Source organism: Puma concolor, chromosome A1 (assembly GCF_028749965.1).
Source record: "Puma concolor isolate L17-30 chromosome A1, mPumCon1.1.hap2, whole genome shotgun sequence".
In the NCBI taxonomy this organism is placed as follows: domain Eukaryota; kingdom Metazoa; phylum Chordata; class Mammalia; order Carnivora; family Felidae; genus Puma; species Puma concolor.
Genome location: NC_141667.1, coordinates 137,490,609 through 137,514,084, shown reverse-complemented (window position 1 = coordinate 137,514,084; position 23,476 = coordinate 137,490,609). Strand labels below are relative to the sequence as shown.

Here is a 23,476-nt window from a genome sequence, read left to right as displayed (position 1 = left end):
GGTGGGTATAAATTAAATCTATCAACCTTTCAGGCTGGTCATTGGAGTGCCTGAAGGAGTGTTTCTACAAGTACCGACCAAATTAAAAAAAACAGCAACAGAATTTTGATCCCTCTCAAGTCCACCTAGTAGATCTTAGGGGTACATATGGTTAAGCAGCAGTCTCGTACACCTTCCTTGAAAAGCATACTATGTATGTCAAAGTTAGCATCTGAGCTATGCTGGATTTTGACTACTGTGAAGGTTAAGATTTAATGATAACAATTAACAGATAGTGGGAATTATGACAAAAATTGTTTTCCTCAAATTATCTCAGAAAATCCTTTCGACAACTCAGTGAAGGGAACAGGACGGTGATATCATTCCATCTTTTTAAGAAACTGATATTCTATTTTCTGACCCTAAGGGCCCTGTGTCAGTTATATTTGTGCATGTTGAATATATGATGTATATAATAGAATAATCCTGTGTATAGAATAATTCTGTGCCACAAGAACCAAATAGAGGTCTCACTGTCTTTATCAGGCATGACCCTAACATTTCATGATGTAATGGATAATACTACCATTCGATGTCATTTTCTAAGACATAAAGTGGAAATTATATTGGCTTTCATTGTTTGCTCCTTTGGAAATACATATAATCCCATCCAAACATGTTATTGCCTTTCTCTGCCTTTTTTGGCCACTATCGATATTTAAGATAACTCATGTAATCTTGTCCTTTCAAAACAAAGTGTTAAAACTTTTGGGGTAAAATTGGTTTGTTGAGGTTTTTGGAGCTTTGTTTTGGTTTTGGTTTGTTTAGTGTTCTCTCCAGAAATCAGCATAGCACTGCATACAGGGGAGGTAGTCCATGAAAGCTATGATTTCATTAGGGTCCTTGGGCTCACGACTCTCTCTTAGGCATCATGCAGTTTGCAGAATTCTATCAAAAACCGCCAAAAGATTGAACAATTTTCATTTAATTCAGTGGCTCAACCTTTTCAATAAGGTTCTTATTGAAGTAAAACACAGATAAGAATACAAATATAAGCATGAAGCTCCATTCATTTTTATAACGTAGACATACAAGATAATCAACATCTAAAACTACAATATTATCAATATAAATCCCTTTATGCCCCCTACCAGTCACTGTCCCCACCAAGTAAACCACTATCCTGACTTCTAACACCGTAGATTTATATAAGGGAATCATAATTTATATTCTCCTTTATGTCTGGCTTCTTTCACTCAACACTGTTTTGTGTTTTTTTTTTAATTCATCTATGGTATACGTATCAGTAGTTTGTTTATTTTCAGTGCTGCGTCACAATTGTAATTTATGTATCCACTCCACTAGATATGAATATTCAAATTGCTTACACTTTTTGGCTTTTATAAACAGTGGTGCTATAAACAGTTTTGTACATTTCTTTTGGGTATCTACCCTCCAGTGAAATCCCCGGGTCTTAGGGTATACAGAAGGCTGTCTAAAGTAAATACCGTCAAATTCTTTTCCAGAGTGATTTTATCAATTTACTCACCAGCCATACAAGATACTTCAAATTGCTACACATGCTCATCAACACTTGATACTGTTACTTTACAAACTTTGGCCAATACGTTATGTGTCTGCTGGATTACTGTCATTTTACACTGAATTCTCACTTTTGAGATATACTTGAGATGCAATAAAATGTACCTATTTAAAATGATACCAAATTTGCTAAATGTGTCCATCTGTGTAATCTCCGTATCAATAAAAATAGCAACCATTTCCACATCACTCCCAGAACATTCCCTTGTGCCTTTTTTCAGTCAATTCCTTTACCACCAGCCCCCAGCAATTTCTGTCAGTATAGGATTTCTGTCAGGATAGGATAGTGTTGCTTGATGTTGGACATTCTGTAAATGCAACCATATGGTATGTACTATTTTGTGTATACTTCTTTTATTAAAACCAATGTTTTCTAGTTGATCTAGTTTTTTTTTATTTGTATCAGTAATTCATTTCTTTTTATTGCTGAGTTGTATTCCATTATATAGATATGTAATACAATTTGTTTATCCATTAACCTTTTGATGAATAAAGGTGCCTCACAGTGGTTTGTTAAGAATAATGCTGCTGTGAGCACTCACATACAAGCCATTGTGTGGTCATCTTCACTAAGTGTGTCAGAGGACAATTGAAACAACATAAGTGTCCATTAGTAGATGAATGGATAAAGAAGATATGGTATATGTATACAATGGAATATTACTTAGCCATAAAAAGAATGAAGTCTTGACATCTACAACACCATGGGTGGACTTAGAGGGTATGAGACTAAGTAAAGTAAGTCAGACAAAGAAAGACAAATACCGTACGATTTCATTTATATGTACAATCTAAAAAAACAACGCAAGTAACAAACACACAGACAAAAAGCAGAAACAGACCCATCAGTGCAGAGAACAATATGGTTGCCAGAAGACAGATGGATGGACGGATGAGCAAAAAGAATTGAAAGGAATTGGGAGGTATGGACTTCCACTTATGGAATCAATAAGTCATGGTGATAAAAGGTACATGATAGGGAAGATAGCCAATGGTATTGTAATAGTTTGTGTGGTGACAGATGGTAGCTACAACTTGTGATGGGCATAACATATAGAGTTATTGAATCACTATGTTGTATACCGGACACTAATGTAACATTCTGTGTCAACTATACTTCAAAAAATAAAAAATAAAATAAAATAAAATAAAATAAAATAAAATAAAATAAAATAAAATAAAACAAAATAAAACACCTATGAGTGAAAGGAAGTTTGGAAAGAAATATTCAGATATCTTTCTGTTTTCAATTATTCAATTCAATTATTCTCCTTTCAGTTATATATGATTAATTAAAAATACCACTATTCAACACTCCTTCCTACAAAAGGGATATAATAGTTTATTAATAATAAACTTACATATTACCATTTCATGGGTGAAATAGCTTCTTCTCCATTCTCACTTTCGTGTTTTCTGTGCAGATTGATTCCTAAATGGAAAATATTATCTATGAGTATTCATAGTGATAAGTTAGTTACAAAGAAGAAGGCAATATAAGTGAAAACGATAAAACCTCTATGATTGAGAAATGACATAATATTCATGTCATGCTATGTTATCTCTGAACAAATAGGCAATGTGAGATCTTCATTCATGCAATATATCCCAAAATCATAACCACATATTATGAGGTAAATTGTTACTTTTTATTAACTCATTGTATGAAAGTTAACATAAGAGTTCTTGAACGATAAATAAACATTAAAAATCTTAGTTTTAAATGAGGGGACAAAGGTTGTTTAAATATATCAAAGACCTTATTTATTATGGTAAGCAATAATGGAATGTAAGTTATAATTCTATAAATTTCAGATGACAAATGCTGTGGAAAAAACTGGCATTGTAAGAATATTCCAACACTTGTCTATAAATTAGGACCAGTAAAAATGTAGAATTTTTGAACATCTTTGCAGTGTGCATTATTTTTTATTTCATTTTAATTACTTTCCATTACTAGGGCAGGGAAGAAAACAATTACTGTCCACATCCTTACTCATTAAAGTGTTGGGTAGAAAAGAATCCAATAAACATCTGCTTTTTTTCAATTGTCTTAGTCGTGAGAGGTTTTTCCAATTTGTGCTGTGCCATCTTTGAATAATTACAAATTCTATTCAACTGGGGAGATAGGTGAATTAAAAGAGAAGTAAGGAAAAATTTTGACTTATCATAGTTAAAATTTTAATATTTTTTTCTTAGAACGGGATATTTATTAAACATCACTGAACTCCAAACAAAGGTAAAACAATAATAAATATTTCAAATGTGACTCACATCCTTCTATGAATATTTTGATTTTTCCTTGTACTCAGGAGAAAATAAATCTCTAAAGGTTACATTTGTTCAAACTCCCAAATATGTTACTAGATCTTGAGTCTATACTGCTTCATATCTTGCAGTTGTTATTAACTCTCTTTTTATGTTGTCTAAATTGTTCTCATAAAGAAGTGACATTCCTAAGTATTTTATTCCTTTGGTCTAGGCATACTACCCCTCAAATCTTTTGTCAAAAAAATATCATTTTGAAAACAAGAAGAAAGAAAAGAAAACCCAGTCAGAGAAAGACAGATATCATATGCTTTCATGCATATGTGGAATTAGAGAAACTTTACAGAAGACCACAGGGGAAGGGAAGGAAAAATCAGTTACAGACAGAGAGGGAGGCAAACCATAAGAGACTCTTAAATACAAAAAACAAACTGAGGGTAGATGGGGTGGAGGGATGGAGGGGATGGAAAAAATGGGTGATGGGCATTGAGGAGGACACACATTGGGAAGAGCACTGGGTGTTGTATGTAAGTGATGAATCATGGAAATCTACCGTGAAGCCAAGACTACAATGTTTGTTAGCTAACTTGACAATAAATTATAAAATAAAATAAAATAAAATAAAATAAAAATAATAAGTACAAAAATAAAAATAAAAATTGTTTGGGTAAAAAAAAAAAAAAGAAAATCCTGATACCCACATCTAATTAGGAAGTCACAATAAACTTCACTCAGAAATATCTCACATGAAAATCTCACACATGCAATTTCTAAAGAGTATTTTGGGAGACATGCACAATGTCCTGAAACTATTACAATCTGCAAAAAATAGAAAGAATAACTTGTTTTTTTTTTAAATTAAATGAAAGGAAATGTTTTGGCTGATATTAGGGAAATGAAAGAAGTATTTTGTCATTGCGACTCAGGTCTTTTTAGAAGTCAACATTACCTTTTTCTAGTGGAAGAAATAATGGGGGTTACATTTACCAAGAACTTAACTGTCCACTCTTATTACCATAAACCTAGTGTATCCATTTGAAAGGATATTCCTAAGAATGTCAAATTTACAAAGTTTAAACAAGTCTTAGTGATTTTTACTACACAGATGAAAATTTTAGTAGTTTAGTCAGGACAGAAATTAAATTCAGGGGTATAGAGTTAAGATAATTATATGTGATTTTAAAAATTTATAAAGGTATAAAAACAGCCTGTTATTTCTAGTTCTATGGCTGAAGAAAGTTCCCCTTTCCTCCGCTTCTTCAAATCTCACCACCAACAAAAACCAACTAATAGATAAAAGAAAACATTCCATCATAAGGGAAACAAGAAAACTGTCATGGCTCAAAGAAGACATTTGTGACATCACTTAAATACTGTTAAATGATAATCAAAATGAGAGATCAGGGACAATGTACAGATTTTACCATAGTTAAGATGGCATACAAAATTATGATGATTACGAGATCCAGAGTTGTCTAGAAAGTTGGAAAAAAAATCCCTGCAGAGATCCAGTTTGAGATCTCAAAAAGATGGATAAAGACCCAAAAAGAAAAAAAGAAAAAGAAAAAAAAAAAAAGAAGTGTATACGAAAAGGTCAAAAACAAAAGAGAGGCAGTAGATTCCTTTAGATTCCTCTCAATCTTCTAGCCACTACGTGCCAAGTTTGACCCCACATATTTCCATTAACAGCAATTCAATTCAAAGATAAGTAATATCATCCAAGAAGTTCACATACCATAGCATCACACGATCCCAATATAACATAGAATTTATTTAGGAAAATTTTATAAGCAGAGAAATAGTGGGGTGAGTATAGTCCTCCATACTTTCATTTTTCTGTAATATAGGACAAAAATGCTCCATATGCATCAAAGCCAAACTTCTAGGATACAGGTCTGGCTAGGTCAGCCTGTGGGATATGCAACTGAGAACTCCGAAGAGTGAGCCCAATACCATGTTGCCTATTTACAGGTAAGCCTAACCTGAGGAATTGGGAACACCTGGTTTCTCTAAACCAGGGAAACGTTCTCTGAAGGGGACCAGGTAGTATACATTTTATATAGAAATATGGGCCATATATTCTCTGTGTAGCTACTCTACTCTGCTACAGCAATACAAAAGCAGCCATGGATAGTATATTAAAAAAAAAAAAATGAGCACGGCTGTGTTACAATAAACTGTACTTATGGACACTGAAATTTGAATTGCATTTAACTGTCATGTTTCATAAATTATTCTTCTCTGGATTTTTCCATCCATATAAAAATGCAAAACAATTCTTAGCTCACATGCCATTCAAAAACAGGAAGCAGGCTGGATGTGGCCCTCAGGTTGTAGCACTTACTGATCCCTACACAAAGCAACAAGAAATATATCAAATGATGTGTAGGCCCTGGAACAATGCTAGGGAATACGAATACCAAAGTTTAGAATATGCAAACCAAGAGCTCTGGAAACAATCTTACATACCAGGAATACTGACATTAGCTAAATAAATACCTTGGCTCTCAGCAGAACAGTTCAGTCCACTGAACCAGCTCTCAGCTAAGCTACCCAAAGGGGGAAGGCCACGGGGGCCATGTAGTTGTGTCTTTCATTAAGTAACCACAAAAGCTCTAACAGAAAAGCCACACATTAAAGCATGCTTTTTATAGAAGATTGGAAGCATTAGAAAAGGCCAAGTGAAGAAAAGACATTATAAAAAGAATTACCCAAAGAAACACAGGTAATGTCAGAATCAGAAATGATAGGTAGTATAATCACTTTAAATTTTTAAAATGGCACAAGATTTACCAATGTTCAAATAAGGGAATACAAAAGACAGAAAGGGTTGGAAATTCCTAGTTCTTAGGGGAAACAAATGGAAATGAACAATAAAAATATGATGGTTCTGAAAGTCATGTTAAGACCATAATATAAAAATGAACATAACTGAAAACAAAGTCAAAAGTGCAGTGGATAGGCCGAAGTGAATCACATAAATACAACATCAGAAAACACAACATGAATATAACTATGGAGAAACATGGATACAACAGATGATACTAAAGTACAGATGCTCCCTGACTTCACAATGGTTTGACTTATAATTTTTCGAATTTACGATGGTGTGAAAGTGATATGCATTCAGTAGAAACTGTGCTTCAAATTTTGAGTTTTGATTGTTTCCCAGGCTAGCAATAACTGGTATGATATTCTCTTATGATGCGGGGCAGAGGGAGAGAGCCACAGCTTCCGGCCAGCCATGTGATCAAGAAGGTAAACAACAAATACCCTTATAGAGCCAACAAATACCCCATAGAGCCATTCTGTTTTTCTACCTTCAGCACAGTCTTTAACAAATTACGTGTGATATTCGAACTTTAATACAAAATAAGTTTATGTTAAATAATTCTGCTCCACTGTGGTCTATCCTAAGTGTTCTGAGCAAGTTTAAGGTAGAGTAGGCTAAGCTATGATGTTTGGTAGTTGTATTAAATGCATTTCCAATTTAACAGTATGTTCAACTCACAATGCGTTTATCAGTATGTAATCCTATCATAAGTCAAGGAAAATCTGTATATATAATTTGTGTTCCTGAGAACAGCAAACAGCACAAAAGTCAAGTAAGTACACAGTTAAACTGTACTGAAATATGGCAGGCTTAAATCTGAGTCCCACAGTGTTCCCAGGAAAAATGGATACAGAGGGATTGATATAAATGTATGAATTCTGGTAAATTCCTCAGTCTTTAAGGATAAAGAAGACGGGTGCCTAGGTGGCTTAGTCGATTAAATGTCTGACTTTGGCTCAAGGTTCATGAGTTCTAGCCCCACATTGGGCTCTCTGCTGACAGCTCAGAGCCTGGAGCTGGCTTCAGATTCTGTGTCTCCCTCCCTCTCTGCCTTACTCTCTCTCTCTCTCTCTCTCTCTTAAAAATAAATAAACATTAAAAAAAATTTTTAATCCCATAAAAATAAAGGAAGAATCACATAGGTACACATGAATGAATGAAAGAGTAAGTATCATTCAAAGGGGATGTCAGGTAGTCTTTAGAGGTCTCCAAAGAAATATTCAGTTCCAGAAAAAGTATACAAATATCATTTCTAAGAAACATTGTTTTCCCAAATTTATATGCAGGAAGTTATCCTTTATGTTTAAAATTAAAGACAGAGCTTCTCACTCTTGCATAGTAAAATTTAGCCAAACAAGAAATAACACAAAATAAAGAGCTGAGGAGAATAGAAACTAGAGAAAAAGAATGGTTAGTGAGAGTTGAATACATTTATGCCAACACTAAAGATTAAAAAACTAATTTTAATATATATAATCTAATGTGAATGTTATACTTGTTAGAAATGTTAAAATGATAATATAATTAAAAGTGGAAAAAAGAGAAGCTAAAAGGGCAAATGTGGGAGGAAGTATGAGTGATATTTTCCTCATATTTCTTAGCAGGGAGTCAAATATTTTTCAATCTTGAAATATATTGTTAAAAATAACTCTTTTTAGACATGCAAGTATCAAAATATTACTTATCAAGTACAATTTCTCAGTATTACTGAGTGTGTTCCATGAAAGGGAGGAAGTAAATAAGGAAAAAAAGAGATTACAAGACCACGAAACAAGAGATGTGGAATGGATAGCTGTCAGATGGGACCATTCCATCCTTCGAACTCCCATCTTCCTAGAGGCACAGCTGAGAACACTCGCTTCTGTAGCCAGGATCCAGCAGGCAGTAGCTTTCACAGGAAGCTTCACTTCCAAGGCAAGAAATGTAACAAACCCAGCTTTGTTTAATTTTGTTGCTGTCGTTTGTTTGTGGGGTTTGTTTTAGTTTTCTGCTGGAATGGGTGGTCAAATACGTTGAGATTGTCGTAATACTTGTCAAATAACATTTCCAACATCTCAGATAAGACTGACGGAAGTGGTGGCAGTGACATCTTAAGATCTTTGATATGGTTCTGCATATTACACGTTGAATGTGAGTCACAAACGTAGTCCTCCGGCTCTCCCACTTGCTGTGTAAGCTACACAATATTTTTTACTAAACTGGACATTTTCACTAAAAATAAGAGACCCTAGGGGCACCTAGGTGGCTCAGTCAGTTAAGCGACAGACTCTCGATCTCCACTCATGTCATGATCTCGCGGTTCGTGGGTTCAGGCCCCACATCGGGCACTGCATTGACGGTGTGGAGCCTGCTTGGGATTCCCAGGCTCCCTCTCTCTTTGCCCCTCACACGTTTACGCTTTCTCTCTCTCTCTCTCTCTCTCTCAAAAAATAAATTTAAAAAAACTAAAATTTTTTTAAATAAAAGTAATGGACCTAAATTTTGTTATTCTCAACTTAAAAGCTATCTATTTCTTCAGTTAAAGTCAAATAATATTAAGCTTAATTTTAAGTGATGATGCTATGACTCTGTCTTAAACTATTCCTATATTTTATACAGCTTGTGTGTGAACAAAGAGAGATGAAGTTGATGGTCACCAAGACTAATTGTTGAGTGATGGCTGGTGAGATCTGCAGTAATATTTGTTTTCTTGTCTGGACTTTGCATTTTGCTTCACTTTTTTTTCTTTTTCTTTTTCTTTTTTTTTTTTTAAACAGTGATTGGTGAAATTTTTTTAATGTTTACTTATTTTTGAGAGAGAGAGAGAGACAGAGTGTGAGCTGGGGAGGGGCAGAGAGAGAGGGAGACATAGAATCTGAAGCAGGCTCCAGGCTCTGAGCTGTCAGCAGAGAGCCCGACATGGGGCTCGAACCCATGAACCGTGAGATCATGACCTGAGCCGAAGTTGGACGCTTAACCAACTGAGCCACCCGGGCGCCCCCACTTTTTTTTCCTTTTAAATATATGAGTGGGTATTTTTTTTAAAGGCCATAAAATATTATACTAAAAACTGGTATAATAAGTGGCTTCATTCAAAATACTGCATATTTAAGGAAAATTTTCCCTGTGTAGGCAACTGATATGTAAGCGTACATTGGTGTGTTTATGAATGTGTTTGTGTGCATGTATTATTTAAGGATCGTTGGGAACTAGTCCAGAATTTAAATTCTTTTTCTATTCTTTATTAGGTATTCATACCTCATTTGTTACCTGAAAATAATTGAGAAATGTAGAGGCCAGAATTTCATAAAACTATTACTAATTACGACAAAAATTAATACCTCTGTATACATACATATTTGTATAGGACATAGATGGCATTTCAGAAAGAAAATAAGACAATTTAACATTCATTGTTAGAATGTGCCAAAGCCTTCCTCTTCACACGAAAAATGAGAAATAAGAGAAAATACATACACTTATTTTCTTTTCAGATCCACAAAGTCATGAATATCTACAGAAGCTGATCTCCTGTAGTAATATGCAATGCTAAGTGCTCCATAGCCGGGAACAACCTGAAAGAGATTGCACTCTACATAATTATGCAAATAGATTTTTTAAGAAAAAGAAAAAAGCAGAAATGACAATATGCTAATATGGCAGCAGCATTGAATACGATGAGGATTATTAAAATACGAAGTGTTTGTTCATGCCCATAGCCTTTTTTCACTTAATATTTTTTCCTGGCACACATATCTCCAAAGGAAATTTTCAAGAAAGAAAGCCCTCAGATCATAATTACCATAATTATACTTTTTCATCTTAAAATCCTCTCCACACCCCTAGAATAAATATTATATGTGGTATATAGTATCATAATTAAAGTAAATGTTCAAAGAAATGATGCTTTCATTGCTGTTTGCTACATATTCTATCTAATGAGCCAGAACTACATGGTGTATATGTGTGGTATGCGTCTATTTGTTATTATTATTAGCATGGTGGCTTTGACTAATCTTAATTAAAAATCTGCATAAAATGTTTCTATCCCATTGTATGGAATACACCAGAAATATACAACAAAAATTAATATTGGAAGCGGTGAATAATTTAGACTACTTGACAGAGAAATGTTTTAAAAGAAAGCTTTCAAATGGAGATAAGCCTTGTAAAAGAACATCAGAGATTAGCAGTAGCAGGCAAGCTCTTTGCTCAGCCCTGTGAATGTATTGTTTAATTATGGATCAAGTTTAGTCTTTAGCTCCTTGACCACTGTGGATTATTCCTTCCATTTTCTTCTATGGGATCATGCTGAGCCGGGTGATACATAGATAAAAACCTGATGTTATTCACTACACTATATTCTCTAAAGAACATCAGAAACGGGCGAGAGGTAGGGGAAGGGGGTGCAGAGAGGCCTTTTAAAAGGCTTTGATTTTGAGTAAAAAGAGAAATTCAATTCTTATTATTCTAAAACAAAATAAAACTCACTCAGAGCAAAAGGTTTACGAACCAAAGATAACATTCTTTTGTGGGGTTAAGTCTATTAAAAAAAAAAAAGTGATCAAAATACACAAATGAAATTGTTCTTTTGCTGCCAACATTCACGGTTCAAAAAAATAGCTGAATATGGTATCTGTATGATGGTAACTAAGCGGCAAATCACCCCTCCGTCTCTGAAATAGCGAGCGGTAATGAAAAGGGGAAGTGGGAAGTTATTTCTGTATTTTCGTCTTTTCGGAATGGCATGGCCAAAATAATAGCCAGCTTCTTCTTCGACAAAGCAAAAAATATTTTATTTCTGAACTTCAGAATCTGTTTTTAAATAATAATAAGTGAATGATGATGATCTACCCTTTTTCTTCTTCCAGAAGGAGGCAATCTTACATGACTGAAGGATATTTAACACGGGAGCGAGGAAATCTGGGGGTTACCTCCCACTTCGCCACTAACTAGCTATGTCTGGTGGTCAATTTCTTGGGGTTTCCATTCCACACCTATAAAATGAAGTGCTTAACTAAGGTACCGGGGAAACCAAAAATATCACAATTCTAAGATTGCCTGTACTTGTTTGCAATTCATTTCCCATTCTCTTAACCTTTAGGCCTCTCACTTCATTAAAAGTGCTCTTGAGAAAGACACACAATAACGTCCCCATTGCTAGATACAATAATCCATGCTCAGTCCTTGTCACCTGACATGTCTCTATTCTCTTTCCACCTGTAAAGCTGTAAATTCTATTTTCATTATAGCAGCCCGGATGATCTTTCTCCTCCTCCTTCCTCTTTCTTTTCTTCTTCCTGTACCTCTTTCACAATTTCTAACATTTTTTTTCCCCTAAACTTTTTGTATTATTTTCAACCAGCACTCCATAGATAGGGCCTTTCCCACTGAGGGAATCTGAGTCAGGTCAAATGGAGATGAATCCTTTCAAATGAGCATTTGTAGAGGGCTATCAGGTAAGTCAAAGATAACAATTCTGTAGTGATAGGGATTTCAGTGCAGCTCCACAGCAATTCTGTCCCTCCAGGGGCTGCTAGACCCTGGTTTTCACAGCTTTCACGGCTGCAAGGCTAATAATTTTCAAGGCTTCCATGCAGCTGGGAAGAAGGATACAAGGCATATCCATACGCACACCATTATCATCCTGTTCATACCAGGATTCACTCAACCATTTTTCTTGAATAAATGCTCCTTGACCGTTAACAGGATTTTGGTTCATTTGAAGAGCTCAGAAAAATGTTGATCTGGGCCATTTTGGACTATTGTTGGTGCTTTTATGGAGCAAAGGATTTTCAGAGGTTCTTAATTTGCCTTTTGGAAGTGCTTCCCTACAACTAATTTTTAGGGAGTTGGTCCCACCAAACCTGATTTTAGCTCAGGTTTTCCAGATTGCTGAAATGCTGCAGAGAACGCCAAGCAGGAAAAAAATAACAAAAGAAGCACACCTTGGTGCATCCTATTCAAGCAAGTGAAACATCAAAGATAAAGTCCTAAATGAAGCCAGAGAGAAAAAAAGAAACTTTACAAAAAGTAACATTTTTCATCAGAAACTACGGTTGACCCGTAAACAACATGGAGTAGGGGTGCCCACTCCCCCCAACATACAGTCACTGATCCACAGACAACTTCCGACTCCCCAAAAGCTTAACTACCAAAAGCCAAATGACTGAAAGCCTCAGTGATAACATAAACAGTGGATTAACACATATTTTGTATGTTACAGGTGTTATATACTGTATTCTTTTTTTTTATTTTTTTTAATGTTTATTTATTTTTGAAGGAGAGAGAGAGAGACAGAGTGTGAGCAGGGGAGGGGCAGAGAGAGAGAGAGACACAGAATCGGAAGCAGGCCCCAGGCTCACGGCCGTCAGCACAGAGCCCGACGCGGGGCTCGAACTCACAAACCGCGAGATCATGACCTGAGCCGAAGTCGTATGCTTAAATGACTGAGCCACCCAGGAGCCCCTATATACTGTATTCTTATAATAAAATAAGAGGGAAGAAAATGTTATTAAGAAAATCATAAGGGAGAGAAAATACATTTGTAGTACTTTGCATGTAAGTATTCACAGCTCAAACCCACATGGTTTAAGGGGCAGCTATATACTAGCCAGAAGATGACCCTGACCACATCTTTAAGGCAGGAAAAAAATCAAAAAGGTCATCTTTGCATTCTAGTTCCAGTGAAAATACTTGAAACACAAAGGTTAAATAAAAATGCCATCGAATATGCCATCACTTACGAATTTTTTCATAGCCTTTTTTTAACAAAGTAAGTTCTTTATTTTTAGATACATTCACCAAATAGTTGTAAAACAAAATACAGAGAAATCCTATGTACCCTTTAGCAAATTTCTCCGAATGGTAACATTCTGCCAAACTCTACTACCAGTGAGATACAGACATGATATAGTCAACATTTAAAAAGCTACATTTCCAAAAGGATTCCTTATAATTCTATTCATAGCCACAGCCACCTCCTCCCACCATCCCTAACTCCGACAACAATTTATTCTCCATTTCTATCATTTTGTCATTGCAAGAATGTTACATCAATGGAATCAAAACACCTTTCAAGATGGACTCTTTAAACTGAGCACAGGGGTGCCTGGGTGGCGCAGTCGGTTAAGCGTCCGACTTCAGCCAGGTCACGATCTCGCAGTCTGTGAGTTCGAGCCCCGCGTCAGGCTCTGGGCTGATGGCTCAGAGCCTGGAGCCTGTTTCCGTTTCTGTGTCTCCCTCTCTCTCTGCCCCTCCCCCATTCATGCTCTGTCTCTCTCTGTCCCAAAAATAAACAAAACAAAACAAAACAAAAAAAACATTAAACTGAGCACAATTACCTCAAAATTCATCCAAGTTGTTTCATATCAATAGCTTTTTCTTTTTCTTTTTTTTTTTTTAATTACCGGGTAACATTTCATGCTATAGATGCATCATAGTTAATTTAACCAATCATCTGTTGAAAGACATCTGGGCTGTTTTCAGTAGGGGCTATTTTGAATAAAGCTGTTAAGAGTATTTGTCTACAGGTTTTGGTGAGAGCACAGATTTCACTTCTCTGTGACAAATGCCCAAGAGAATGGCTGCTGCTGCATTGTATGGGAGTTCCAAGTATACTATTACAGGGAACATCAAACTGTTTTTCAGATGGATTACAATTTTACATTTCCATTAACATTGTACGACTGACCTAGTTTCTCTAAATTTTACCAACATTTAGGGTTGCCATTATATTTTATTTTTGCCATTGTCCTATTCTGTTTGGTCAAGTGGAGGGATGAGCTGGGTCAGTAGGTTAAGGGTTGGGATCTCCAGGATCTTCTTTTGTTGGGTGGGGAATGGGAGGTCATGAAACACCTTGCCATTATGCGTTTCCTCCAGTTCTGGAGTCTTTAATCAGTTCTCCCTCCTCTTGTCTATATGAGTTTCCTACTGAGGCTGTAACAAACTACTGGAAATATGGTGGACTACAGTAACACAAATCTATTTTCCTGTAGTTCTGCAGGTCAGACACCCAAAACTGTGTTTCATTTGGCTAAAATCCAAGTGCAGGCTGGGCTGGTTCCTTGTGGAAGCTCTCGGGGAGACTGCCTTTTCCAGTTTCCAGGGGCTGCCTGTATTCCTTGGCTTGTGGCCCCTTTCTCCATATTCAAAGCCAGTAGCACAGTATCTTCAAACTCTCTCTGCTTCCATCATGAGATAGCCGTCCTTTCCTAACTCTGACCCTCAGGCCTTACTCTTAGGAGGATCCTTGTAAGGGACCCTTCTAGATAATCCAGGACAATCTCCTCATCTCCGAATCTGTCATTTAATCCCATCTGTAAAATCCCTTTTGCCATGCAAGGTAACATTTGGATCCCAAGCATTAGGATGTAGACATCTTTGGGGGACATAATTCAGCCTACCATACTACTTTTCAGAGTTGTCTGGTTGTCTCTCATGTTCTTTCTAGGGTATGTTATTGATTTAGCGGGAAGGGAGGAGAAAGAGACAAGTGTTATTGGCTCAAGGTTTGTGTCTCTCTTAAATTCATATGCTGACATCCTAACCCCCAATTTGATGATATTAGGAGGTGGAGATTTTGAAGTGATTAATTTAAGTAATGAAGTTATCAGGGCTCTGTCCTCTTGAATGAGATTTACACTCTTATAAAAGAGACCCCAGAGAGCTCCCTCACCCCTTTTTACCATGTGAGGACACAGGAAGAAGATGGCCATCTGCCACCTGGAAGAGTGAGGGTCCTCACCAGAATGTGAATATGCTGGCACCCTGATCTCCAACTTGGAGCCTCCAGAACTGTGAGAAATAAATTTCTGTAGTTTACAAACCACCCAGTCTACTATGCTTCGTTACAGCCGTCTGAATTAAGACAACAAATATAGGTCATCTTGCTCGGACTAGCAGTATACTATTATTTTTGTCTCTAGCTTTGTGTCATATTCAAATTTTATAAGTGCCCTTTTCTGTTTGTTTTTAATTCAAATCATCGATCAAAATACTGAACAAGACAAGGCCAAAGACAAGGCTATAGAGTCCTATAGCACAGTTTAGGAATGTCTCATTTTGGTCCTATCAGAATATGGTTGGGATTATGAATCCATTGTTTGCATCATCACCAAGTTTACCCTCCTCCATCTTTCCTTTAAGTATATAAAAGAAATTTTGTAGGATGCTCTACTGAAATCACAACGATGATAACGTTGCTCTCACAAACAGATTAGGGAATCCTCTAAATAAATTGTGCTCGTTTTTAGTACACTTTCCTTATTTAGTAGACTCTAAACATCATTTTTTAATTGAAATCACTCCAGGTTCTCTACCTCATAAGATGTTATAGAATTATGGCAGAAATACTCGTATCACTGCTCTGATAAACTCCAAATCCATCTCTTTCCTTTTTTCAAACTTTGGATCAGAACACTCTGACTGCATCTTTGAAACCTCTATACTTGGATCCCGACCATTGTTAATGACAGTTCTAACATCAGATTTGCAGAGCCTTGCCTCTTGGGATATCATTCTTCTTGGTCTGTAGAGAGACGTTATTGAGAAATAAGCAAGTCCCTTAATTTGGCATTTCATGTTGGTATTGAAATCTCTCCTATAAAACTCCCATTTATTCTCTGACTTTTCCATGTTCAAAATCACCGTTACCACCAGAGCACTTCAGCCACCCATCTCCTCGCATGGGTGTTATACTCAATAGGTGACCGTCACTGCGCTCGGCGCAGGGCGTGCAAAGGCGAAAACATCAATTATCGAGTAACACTTCAGTCATCGGTTAGGAGTGTACCACTTCCAGCAGTGATCCTATCCCTTCTCTGTTCACAGGGTTCCTGGACATGGCTTCCACAGCCTTTTCTTATCCTTAGCAGTTCCTCAGGCTTCCATAACCCTGGCCTCTAACCTCCTGATCCTGCTCTTGTAAGTCTACGCAGCTCTTTTATTTTCATTCCTTGCTATGTGCGCCTCTTTCTACCTCTTCCACATGTTCTTTTATAGTCCCTGCTCTTGGGAAACCTTCTTGGGCAGCTCAATCAGTTCCCTGAGGAATATTTTCTTCTCCATTTGAATGGAGACTGTACAAACTGAGGTTCATTTTCCTTCCACACTCCTTGGACAACATTCCCTTTTCAGGCTCACACGAAAGACAAATCTGATTTTTTTTTTTTAAGTGCTTTTGAAATCTGTTTTTTAAATACCTTAGTCCCATGTCTGGTTACAGTCAGTGTTTATTTCCACTTAATCACTTCCCACCATGAATACTTTCTTGCTTTTTGATCAGAATTAGCTTCACAGAAGCAGCATCTTAATTTCTTCATTTGTCTTAAGAAATGTAAAAAGAATACTTTAGGTGCTCCTTCTTCAGCACAATTAGATTCCCAGATGGTTGAAACTTACGACTTTACCTTAACAGGTTTTCCCTTTCTTCTGCTGTTTATAGTAAAAATCATGTTTAAGGACAATCTTGATTATTTTCTCAAAATGTCTTTCCTAAACAAAGACATTGAAACCATTCTTCCACCAGTTCCTTCCCTAAATATTATAAAATTTCCACAAATACAAAGAGCCATGTCATTTTTTTTTTTTTTTGGCTCTACTTACAACAAACCAGCTGTCTACAGAGCTATCAGCAGGGTTTATTTTTCTTGGCCTACATGCAAACCTCTAGTTATTAATATGGGTGTGAGTTCTCCTTGCTGACAATTTAAGATAAAGTAAATTGGAAGTGACATAAAGGAGCGTGTGTGTGTTAATGTGCGTCACTGAGGTTCTTTCCTGACATCCTGAAAGGTCTCCTCTGGATGGCCCGCACCAGCAGCCACCGCAAGTAACCTCATGCAATTAAAGGGTGGGCATTCTCATTGATTTGTAAAAGTGACAGATGCAGCCTGTGATTGTAAATTAGCAATGTGAAGTTAGTCCCGAGAGATCCCCAGGCAGGCTCCCCCAACTTCCCACCTCCCAGCAATTATTTGGCTATTACTCAAGCTTTTTAACATTTCCTCCGACCTGCTGCAGTGAGTCCTTTGGGGTTTGGCTTATCTTTTTCTTCCCTTTTTCTCCTTACTTTATAGTCCTTCAAACCAAAATAGTTTAACCATGGAAAATTATCTCAACATTACAATTGTTCATATCTTCACCTTCTGGATCTCTGGATGATAATATTGTTTTTGGACACTGTCCATATCACAGTGCTTCACAAACTTCACTGTGCATAGAAATCACCTAGAGTGCTTATTAAAAATGCAGATTTCTAAGCCCCCTGCCCAGAGATTGTGATTCGGCAGGTCTGGCAGGCAGCCTGTGGTTGTCTATTTACTGTGCTCTCCAGGTGACCTTTATGCAGGTGGTCTGCGGACTGCCTTTGAGAAGCCTAAGATTTAATCCTTAATCTCTTCTCAAGCTGAAATTATGTGTTTCTTTCTATTTTTAACTAGTTTATATTTTCCGTAGGCAATGCTTTTACGAGCGAAGGCTGTGGTTCTGCAGGGTTGAAATGAACTCTTCCGAGACCTGAAGCATTCTACAGCGTCACAGGGAGGAGACAAGGGCGCAGGAGGCATGGGCGCTGGGCACAGGCTCTGCACTAAATGCTCTCTCATGTTATGTCTATGGGGGGCTTGTTTAGAAGGCACCTCAGCCCACCCTTGATAAGAGCAACATTTCACTCTTGAGAGATTCATCGTGGAGACATTTTATATCAAATTAGATACTACCTCTACGGAGCCACATTTTTTAAAAAAGAGCATGTTCGTATAAAATATTGAAACACCATTAAATTTATAAGGCAACTAATGCTATAGCACCTTAATCAAAAGCAAAATACCACATGACGAAATGTCATGACTTCAAAATGCGTAGGAACAAACTTTGGCCCAGACTAAATGTCAGCAGTAAAATACTTGGTAATGAAATGAGCAAGACCAAAGGTCAGGCTTCCATAAAAATCCCATTCTAGCTCCAGCTTCGTTTTAAATCATTGCAGATTATGTACGGTAAGCTGTCTATATTTCCAAGTGAGATGTCCTTCCCATGAACTTCAGGCTGGGTATTGCTCAGGAGAGTGGAAGGTTCCAGCCTAGGAAGCTGTACTTTGCAGTGCTTTTCCTCTTCCTCTGCTTTTCAAGTTGTAGAAGCCTGTCTTGGTGACTTCTTTATATTTATTTATTATATATTATATTATATTATATTATATTATATTATATTATATTATATTATATTATATTATATTAATTATATTTATTATATTATATTTACTTACTTATTTAAATTTATATATTTTATTTATTTTTCAAGATTTATTTATTTATTTTGAGAGAGAGGCCTGAGCAGGGGAAAGGCAGAGAAAGAATCCCAAGCAGGCTTCACGCTGTCAGCACAGAGCCCGACATGGAACTTGATCCCATGAACCGTGAGATCATGACCTCAGCCGAAATCAAGTCATATGCTTAACCGACTGAGCCACCCAGGTGTCCCCAGATCTCGTTTTAGATGAGCCTGTAATATTCTATAGAATAAATGAGTGATTTATGGCCTCCCACATCCTGGTTTGACCCAGAACATCTCACCTTATACTCTGTTGTAGATAAATTATAACTGTTTTTTAGTATTCTTTTTTACCCTCAAGAATGCCCAAATTATGGTCAATCAGTAAAAGTCTTAAGGTAAATGATCAAGTTAGATCATGATGTCGTTTTGCTTGGAATCATCCACTGCTGTGATTCTCCACCTGAACATGGATCGGAATCACTTAGAGTACTTATTAAAACAAAGTGAGGAGCCCCATCTCCAGAAATTTTGATGTGGGTGGGACCCGAGAATTCACATTTCTTATAATTCCCAGATGATGCTTGTGCTGCTGGTCCAGGGACCATACTGTAAGAACCAATGACCTACTGGCCTTTCATTTTACTCACAGTAAAAGCCAAAATCCTTAAAATGGCCTAAAAACTCAGATGATCTGGCTGACAGCTACCTTTTGGACATTCCACTTGCTAATCTGCTTTCTCCCTTCCAGCCACACCGTTATCCGTGCTGCAGCAGGAATAAGCAGGCAGTCCCTCCTGCCTGGAGGGGTCTACCAGCTCCTTCCATGGTCTATTTCCTCAATTCCAGTAAGTATTTATTCATGCTCTCAGTAAAGTTCCCGGGACCACCCTCATCAAAATTACAACCCAACCGCCCAGCTCTTTTAGCTTACTCAAATGTTCCTTTTTTTTTTATTAAAAAAAAATTTTTTTTTTTTAATTTTAAAGAGAGAGACAGAGCGTGCGCACGTGAGAGGCGGAGAAGGGCAAGAGGAGAGAGAGAGAGAGAGAGAGAGAGAGAGAGAGAGAATCTTAAGCAGGCTCTATATAGCACAGAATCCAACACAGGTCTCAATCCCATGACCCCGGGATCATGACCTGAGCCAAAATCAAGAGTAGGACGTTCAGGGGCACCTGGGTGACTCAGTCAGTTAAGTGTCTGACTTTGGCTCAGGTAATGATCTCATGGTTCGTGGGTTTGAGCCCCACGTCAGGCTCTGTGCTGACAGTTCACAGCCTGGAGCCTGCTTCAGATTCTGTGTCTCCCTCTCTCTCTGTCCTTCTCTCACTCGTACTGTCTTTCGCTCTCTCTCAAAAATAAATAAATGTTAAAAATAAATAAACATTTTTTAAAAATCTGAAAAAATAACAGTGGGACGTTCAACCGACTGAGCCACCCAGGCACCCTCAAGTGTTTTTTGTTTTTTGTTTTTTGTTTTTGTTCTTGTTTTTTCACAGAACGTAGAGATTTATAACATTTCACTCCATTAACTGTCTACAATGCCACCTCAATGTAAGCTCTGCGAAGGAACATCCTCTGCTTTGTGTAATGATCTGGAACACCTTGATGAGAGCCTGGCATATGATAGGCATTTTAATACAGGTTCACGAAAGAAGGAATGCATCATCAATTTTGGTTGTTCCTTTTTACATAAATTAGTAAAGCATGTGACGGCTAGCAGACTACCACGGAATCCTAAGGTACTGTAAACACATAGATAAATAGATGCATACAATTTTAGGATCAGAATTTAATGCTCAAACTTTGGACTTGTGACTGTCTCATGTCCAACCTTTTTACTCATCAAATTTGTGAAGCGTTATGAAATCTCTGTGCTGTAAAATCTTTGTGCTGTTCAATTAGCACATAAATGTCACGCATCCTTAACTTTATTTTAACACATCTGTGGGTCAGTCCTTCTCCAACTATCTTCCTGGCTCTTTCACCTCTTACCACCACAGTTTCAAAAGTCCAACATTATCTGTTTCTATGGAAACTATTAGAAATGTAACACGTGTGATACATAAGAAAAAGAGGTAATAGGAAGAATTGATCCAGAAGTGTCACCTGCATTATGCGCTGTTTCAAACCTCTGCAAGAAGTGATTTTGCAAACAATACTCTTTCTGAAGGGCAATGTTAGAAGGCTGGAAAGATCACTGTTTCATCTGAGTTAATGGTTCACAAGTTCATGATGAATTACACTCCATTCTCTTGCAAGACTCTTTGTCATCACTGTATTTTAAAAACCTGTCTTTTGATTGTCTTCTAAATACCGCTTCCTTTTAATCTCAAAGTCTGTGTGGTGGTGGACGCCCTCATTATCCCACCATCACACCCAACGTGCCCTCAGCCGAAAAGTTAACCCTCCATTTCTGTCGCTTTCCTGTTGTATACCTACTTGTACAGCAGAAATTATGGGCTGGATTTTTTGAAACCAGTCAGTTAATTTGGCAACCCCTTTAAAGCATATCATTTTTCTATCCCTTCCATCAAAAACATGTCACTGGAGCTCCTCTTCATGTTTCAGAGGAAAGAAAATATTCTTGCGAGAAACTGTATCCAATCAGAGAAAATAAGCTCAGTAATTACAGGCATATAGGCTTCCTAGAGGAAAGACACATTTTTTCTTTAATAGTTCAGCTGCTGTCATCAATTATTCAAAGCCCAATTTAGATGTTGTTGTTCTTTAAACTCTACTGGTTAACCGATTTGGGATTAATGTGTTAGCACTGGCCATAAGCTACCTCACCCTGCATTCACTTGTAAACTGCTCTCTGCTCTGTGGAACCCAGTTCCCCTGGCTCTTAATTAACTACTCTGACCATCCTGTAAGGCTAAGCAGACTGATTAGCCCCACAAGCAGAGCGGCCAACACATTGATGGCTCATTTTTATTTGACACGGAGTTTAGGGGTCTGGTTCAGGGGTCTCGGTGGTATTTTTTTTTCCTCCCAAACCCAGTTTGTAACAGAATGTTTTCTAAATGACTATTTCTCCTGGAAGAGTAGAAATACAAATATGTCAAAGCTGTCAAAACTGTTGACTCCTAAGATAATCACTCAATGGGAAGAAAGCACATTAAAAATAAAATGGAGAGAACCCAAGAAATTCAAGTGACCCATGGTCACTGCACTATTTTGTCACATTTCATGATTTCAGACCTGTAACGACCTATGCAGGATCTCTGAATTGTCCTGGGTGCCTATCTCTAAAAACTTCCTTATTGTTCCTTTTTTTTTTTTTTTTTGTCCTCAGCTTGGAAGCTGTCTGTTGTCTTACCTTAGCCATTCCCTACAGTCGCTTTGCTACATTCCCAAAGGACAAACAAATTATTTGACTATAGTAATACTTTCTAATTTTTCCATCCACCACTAAAAGGAATTATTTTAACACATTTTAGAGGCCAGAACAGTGCCTAACACTATATACTGCACAGTAAATTTTCAATGAGTGGATAAAGAGTTCTTTACATCTTTGTTCTCTCTTTGAAGTTCCTTGTGACAATGGAGCAAATTGAGTATGACTTTTGGGAATAAACCAGAAAAAATAATTAAGTTACTTCAATATCAATTATCGTGTGATTCTACATAATGCTGACTTGTTGTGGCGGTATAAAATTATTTATTTCAGTGATCCTTCTGATCAAAACAATCTTGTCAAAGAAATCATGAAGAAAACAAATTACAGGGAATTAAACCAAGTCCCTGCTGTCCAGATGTTTTCTGTAACATGTCCAGAGACATCACTCCATATTTTCCAGAGCAATTTGGGACTCACTGGCCTTCACTCTCTGAAAAGGTCAGCACGTCTATGGGTTTTCAGTCCCCTTTCATCCTCTGTCTGGCTTCATTTACCAACATTCTTCTTTGAGTCTTTCATGGTCTCATACGAGTCCTTGACTGTTTTGTTTTGGGGGGTGCTGGTAATAAAGAGGTATTCACTACGTGGGAAGATGTGGGTGATTTGTTAGAAATTAAAACATCTTTGAGAGTTTGAGGAGAAAAAAAATGATATGTCTCTTTCTCTCCCTTTATTTGCTCCCTCCACCAACCAGGGTGATATCCTGTCCTGGGAACAAAGGACTGCTTTGTGCTCATCTGATTATTTTTTGTTTCTTATCTCCATGTTTGAGATTCACCAAGTAATTGTAGGGTAGTTTTGTTCAGATGATTATCATTACTGTATCTTCAATTCAAGACTCCAAAATTTTCTTCAAAACATGACTAAGATCAACTTTAGTCTTACGATCAGTCTTTCTAAAGAACCATTAGAACATTAATGACATGTGGAGAAACACACATTTTCTGTTGATAAGCCTCCCAAAGAAGCACATGAGTATCCAAACTTCTGTGCTTATCACTTCTAAGACTTTTACTCTTTCCCTTGTTAAACCAATAAAAGGCATGAAAGCTAAGGTCTTTGGTTTTTGGATTTTTTTTAAATGACAGTTTGTCTAAGACAATAGATTCTGGTAAATCTATTGTCTTAGAATTAAAGAA

The 23,476-nt window shown here is 37.0% G+C and overlaps 1 long non-coding RNA gene across 3 annotated transcripts in view; it reads right to left on the bottom strand.

Moving 5' to 3' along the window:
• Nucleotides 1-23,476, bottom strand: part of LOC112861609 (uncharacterized) — a 445,815-nt gene that overhangs the window by 42,818 nt on the left and 379,521 nt on the right. For all 3 annotated transcript variants that reach the window (XR_015250511.1, XR_015250510.1, XR_015250512.1), the window contains one exon: nt 2,950-3,013. This is a non-coding gene — a long non-coding RNA (uncharacterized LOC112861609). The remainder of the gene's footprint in view (nt 1-2,949; nt 3,014-23,476) is intronic.